The sequence below is a fragment of the Malus domestica genome, chromosome 11 (genome assembly GCF_042453785.1).
Source record: "Malus domestica chromosome 11, GDT2T_hap1".
NCBI lineage: Eukaryota > Viridiplantae > Streptophyta > Magnoliopsida > Rosales > Rosaceae > Malus > Malus domestica.
Window position 1 is genome coordinate 23345508 of NC_091671.1, and position 6325 is coordinate 23351832.

Here is a 6325-nt window from a genome sequence, read left to right on the forward strand (position 1 = left end):
GTGCGCATTGCGAGCCTTATGACACGAACTATAGAAGGGACTATTTCTGTCATAGAGAGTGCTTTTACAGTGAGCTCCAATAACTGGATATTTGATTCAGGCGCTAGTCAACATATCTGCAATTCGTTGCAGGGACTAACAGGGAACGGGACACTGCTTAATGAGGAGATGATTATGCTAGTTGGGAACGGCACTAAGATCTCTGCAAAAGCAATAGGCACCTACATGCTTAAACTACCCTCTGGGGAAATCCTGGAACTTAAAAATTGTTTATATTTTCCTTCATGTATAAAGAATTTGATTTCTATCTCTAAGCTTTTACGAGATGGGCACTTAATATTGTTTGACAAAATGAGTTGCACTTTATACTTGAACGGTCGTATTATCTCTCATGGTAATATGATAGAGGGACTTTTTCACCTAGAGACAAGTAGTGGGATGCACTGTATTGAAAACGGGAATACCTCAAAACCCAAAAGGGCTAGAGAAGAAGTTAACCAAGAAAAGATGTGGCATCTTAAACTTGGACATGTGAACCTTGATAAGATTCGCAAGATGTCGAAAGATGGATATTTTCGCCCATTAGGTAATGACCAAATGGGTACTTGTGAATGTTGCTTAAAAGGGAAGATGACTAAACTCCATTCACTGGGAAATGAGAGCGTGCCACTGAAATTCTAGGGTTAATCCACACTGACGTATGTGGACCTATGTCTACTACGTCGAGATGAGGCTTCTCCTACTATATCACATTCACCGACGATCACTCTCGGTTTGGCTATGTGTATCTTATGAAGTACAAGTCAGAATCCCTTGAAAGGTTCAAAGAATTCAAGAATGAAGTTGAGAAGCAAACTGGGAAACAGCTAAAGATCCTAAGATCAGATCGAGGGGGAGAGTATCTAAGTAGCGAGTTCCTAGATTATCTCAAAGATTGTGGAATAATATCACAGTGGACTCCACTGGGAACTCCACAAATTCATGGAGTTTCTGAAAGGAGAAATCGAACCTTGATGAACATGGTTCGTTCTATGATGAATTACGCCGATCTACCAGTAACATTCTGGGGATACGCTCTATATACAGCAGCTTACTTGCTTAATAGAGTACCTTCCAAGTCAGTTTCACAGACGCCCTATGAGATATGGCATGGAAGAAAGCCAAGTCTTAATCACATTAAGTTTTGGGGTTGTGAAGCATATGTCAAGAAGCTTGAAGCGAGATCAGTTAGGTGCTATTTTGTAGGATATCCTAGAGAAACTATGGGATATGAGTTCTACCATCCTGACGACCAAAAAGTCTTTGTCGCCAGAACTGCTAAGTTTCTAGAGGATGAATTTGTTCTCAAATGAACTATAAGTAAAATGATGGAAATTAATGAGATTAATGATGAACCACAAACAAGCACTTAACAAGTTGACAACCCTGTTCCTGAACCCCTAGCTCCACGTAGATCTGAAAGGGTTAGCAAGCCACCTAAGAGGTATGGCTTAGATAATGACTTTGGGGAATTGCACCTTCTAGGTGACAATGACACAAAGGAGGACCTAGGGACTACACTGAAGCAATGTCCGACATTGACTCAAAGAGATGGCAAGAGGCCATGAAATCTGAGATGGATTCCATGTATCAAAATCACGTCTGGACTCTTGTAGACCCTTCAGAAGGTATAGTACCTGTTGGAAACAAATGGGTCTTCAAGAAGAAGCTAGGCGCTAATGGGAACGTGGAGACTTATAAGGCTAGACTAGTAGCCAAGGGTTATAGGCAACGAGAAAGGATTGACTATGAAGAAACCTTCTCTCCTGTAGCCATGATTAAGTCCATTCAGATTTTGCTTACTATAGCTGCGTACCATGATTATGAGATATGGCAAATGGACATGAAGACGGCCTTTCTGAACGGCTACCAAGAGGAAAAGCTCTATATGACTCAACCTGAAGGTTTCGTGTCCAAGTCTGAAAAGACTAAGGTATGCAAGCTTCAGAGGTCCATTTATGGACTTAAGCAAGCCTCCAGGAGCTGGAACATTCGTTTTGATACTGAAATCAAATCGTTTGGTTTTTCTCAATACGAAGACGACAATTGTGTTTATCAAAAGGTCGTTGGGGATGCAGTTGTATTCCTAGTGTTATATGTAGATGACATATTACTATTCGGGAATGACATTGCAGTACTTTCTTCTGTAAAAATGTGGTTGTCCAAAACCTTCCACATGAAAGATTTAGGAGATGCATCTTATGTACTTGGGATAAAGCTCTATCGTGATAGATCCAGAAAATTAATTGGATTATCCCAATCTATGTACATAGATAAGGTGCTAAGTAGGTTCCAGATGGAACAATCTAAGAAAGGTCTTCTTCCTGTGAGACATGGAATTCACCTTTCTAAGTCTATGAGACCTAAGACACCTGAAGAGATACGGCAGATGAGTGATATTCCTTATTCTTCCGCCGTAGTAAGTCTCATGTATGCCATGATATGCACAAGGCCTGATATCGCATATGCTGTGAGCATTACTAGTCAATATAAATCTAACCCAGGATCAGAACACTAGGCAGCTATCAAGACGGTCCTTAAGTACTTAAGAAGAACTAAGGACATGTTCCTCGTTTATGGAGGAGCAACAGAGTTGTGAGTGGAAGCCTATACTGACGTAGATTTCCAATCTGATGTCGATGATAGAAGTTCCAACTCCGGATATGTATTCACTCTAAATGGTGGGGCTGTTAGCTGGAAAAGCAAGAAACAAGATGTAATTGCTGATTCCACAATGGAGGCAGAATATGTCGTTGCAGCTGAAGCCGGTAAAGAAGCGTTTTGGATGAAGAAGTTCATTACTGAACTTGGAGTGGTTCCAACCATTACATCACCAGTAACTTTGTACTGTGATAATAGTGGGGCGATAGCTCAAGCCAAGGAACCCAGGGCTCATCAAAAGAACAAGCATTTTGACAGGCGCTTTAATATTATTAGAAGATATGCTGCCGAGGGGAAAGTCAACATCTTCAAGGTTGCCTCAGCCGATAACGTAGCAGATCCACTGACAAAGCCAATGTCTCAAATCCAACTTGACCGCCATATGGAAAAGATGGGTATTAGATACATGGGAAGGTGGCTTTGAGTGCAAATGGGAAATTGTTGGAAGTATACCCACAAAGCCACTCATTTGATGTAATAGCTTTTGGAATACTTATTGTATTAAACTATTATATGTTTAATACAGGACAAAGCTTATTGTTAATCACTATTTATTGTATCATGTGTTTAAGCAATAAGGGAATCCAAGGAATGTATTTGATCTAAGAGATAAGTGATTTAAGTAAGTTAGATTAACGAGACCTTTCTCTTATGTTCATTCCTAAAACGTTCCTAACCATAGGATTGCCAATTGGGCATTGACAATCCGCTAAGGTTAGTATGTGTTATGTCAACTCAAGCGTGAGTATGACTAGTCTCAAGTCATTTAGTGTTAGACACTAAGACAAACACATAGGTGCTTGAAAGAGTAATCGAGTACATTGAACAACAATCAAAAGAGAGTTCGAACATAACTCGTTAGTTGCAATATGCAAAGTAGTCGTTTGACCTGACACATCATAGATGTCTAATGGTTAGGTCCTTGATCTTTGATCATGTCAAAGGCATTCCATCGAGAGTGTCCATGGCATTGTTGGGGTCAAGCTATCTAGTCATGTAGGCATATGAATGCACAACAAAGGATCTCTAACCTTCCATGGTGGAAGAAGAATACTCTAAGATATGATTCGAGAGTCTTTGGCCAAAGCATACAAATATGACTTAGGAAGTATGTTCCAAATCATATTCAATTGAATCATATAAAGAAGTATCACATTGGATAGTAGACATGAAACAAACTATCACTCAAACAATGTGATTAAAAGTATTGTATTAGAGAAGGACCGTATTGCATTGTAATTGTAACTGGATAGGTTCTTCAACCACTTCTACTTAGCTTGGGTAGCCATGACATACTGCTAGGTGTCACTTATGGTTTGTGGAAGCTCTGAAGATTAGCAATCACTAATCTTCAACAAAGGGAGAATTGAAATGTTGTTTCAATTCACAATCGATCGTTCAGAGTAACAATCACCCACTGCCTCGCTAATTGGAACCTAATGGATCGTACACCGAGTAAGGACGAAAGTGAAGAAATATAAATGAGATGGATAAGCAATTAAATTGTTTAATTGAGAATGGTCAAGATTAATTAATTAGTTAATTAATTTTACGAAAGGTTCGTATTGGGCTTTTAAGTTAGTTTTGGGCTTCGGGGTCAAAAAGGGTTTGGTCCACTAGGCCCATTATGTTTAAGTTGTATGACAACTAAAACAAATATGGGCAAATAGCCCAATCACTTAAGATGGCCGGCCATAGCAAGGGTAGTGGGAAGTTTTGCTTAATTGCAAGTTTGCCACTCACCTAAGAAAAGAGATATAAAAGCATCTTTATAGCTTTTATCTCATTAGGGTTTTCTTGAGACAAAGTTGAGAAACACTTTCTCTCTTTTTCTCTAAAAGAGGCCGGCCACTTAGGGAAGAGCTAGCTAGCAATCTTTTCTTCTCTAAGTCATCCATTTCATCTTCACACCTCATCCTTGGTGTGGAAACTTAGAGACACCAAATCTTTGGTGTTTTTGGAGATCCTTTCCTCACATCCTCAAGGAGCAAAGGAGCATCAAAAGGAAGAAAATCACAAGGAAGATCCAAGGAGCTCGGATGTGACTTGAAGGCCCTCCACTTGAGTGAATCCCTTGTGTAAACAAGAATGAGCTTCAAGGGTAATGAATCTCTAAATCCTTCCTTCTCTTTAATGTTGTTGAAGAGTCTCATGGTTCACCATTCACTAGGCTTTGAAAGTCAAGGGTTTTAGAATTGTTTTTGAATGCATGCCTACTTTAATATGTTAATAGTTTGCCTATGTGTTCAAATATTCTCACATGTTCTTAGCTAGGACAAAATTTTTCCTTCACTTGCACGTTCATATATGCTTTCATATTTTTTAGACTTATATATTAATGATTATGAATTTTATTTATTTTGAATTTCCTTAAATATACTATTCATGAGGGTTTGTATGGTTTTAAAAATTCAAACAACGATGTACCCATATTCAGCGTATGTGACAACCTGTCCCAAATTTTATTATTTTATAAATCTTAAAATGTGAAATTTACGAGAATACCCTAGAGGTGAGGGTATTGATTTTCGTTGATCGTTAGTTCATGACGCGTATGAACTATTACCTTACCATATTCCAAAAGTACGTTGGTAAGGATTGTTATTTATTATCTTATTCATTTCTTATTATTATATTTTTTTTATGTAAAGGGTTGTGGGAGAAAATAGAAGAAAAAAGAGAAAGGGGAATGGCTGCTTGATGGCAGTGAAAGAAAGGGAGAGGAAGGAGATAGGCACTGCCCAATTAGAAATGAGGAGAGAGGGAGAGTGATGAATGGGAGAGAAGAACCAGGAGGGAAATGAGGGATGTTTCTTGACCCGTGCAACCTGTTTCCTCAAATCGGCGGCTCCTCGCCGTTTCTCGTCCAATTTTCCGACGAATTAGACCTATAAACTACTCCCAATCATCACCTTGGCCCTTTCTCTTCTTGTTCCACCAAAAATTAGAGGGAATTTGATAGTATTTTGGTACAAAAATAGTAATGGGTGCAGTTGGAGACCTTGCCCAAAATCCATCAATTGTGAAACCATCTCCTTCAATTACCACCATTAGAACACTCCTCTAGAACCCAGGAACAACGCCCAGGCAATGGTCGAGGCGTCGGAGTGAGTATGGAGGTCGAATTGAAGCACACCATTTTCTAGGGTTTCGGCAGGTTTGAGCAAAATTGGAGCTTTTCTCGGCCAAATTAGACTTGGCCGCATGCGACGATGGTTCGTGATGTCTCGATATGCATGCTAGGGAGTTGTGGCATGAACCTCAGGTGAGTGGGTCTTTTCCATTCTATCGTGTATTATATATATGTATATATATGATTGACAATTCCATAAATGTTTATAAATTGATTATTGCTTATGATTACTGTGAATGCTTTGAAATACTATTGTGAACTATGAATGGCTTGATCCCTGTTCAAGGTACATAGGCAGTCTAACGAGACTTTAGATGCAGTAATACAATAATTGAAACAAAAACCTTGTTTTGGAATTAAGCAATGTGAAGGAAATCGGTAAAAATATGAGATTTAACCTTATATTTTTGTGATTGGATGTTGGTCATAAATCAATGTGGAAGGAATTAAGAAACTGAAATAAGGAAACATAATTAATGATAGTTAATTAAA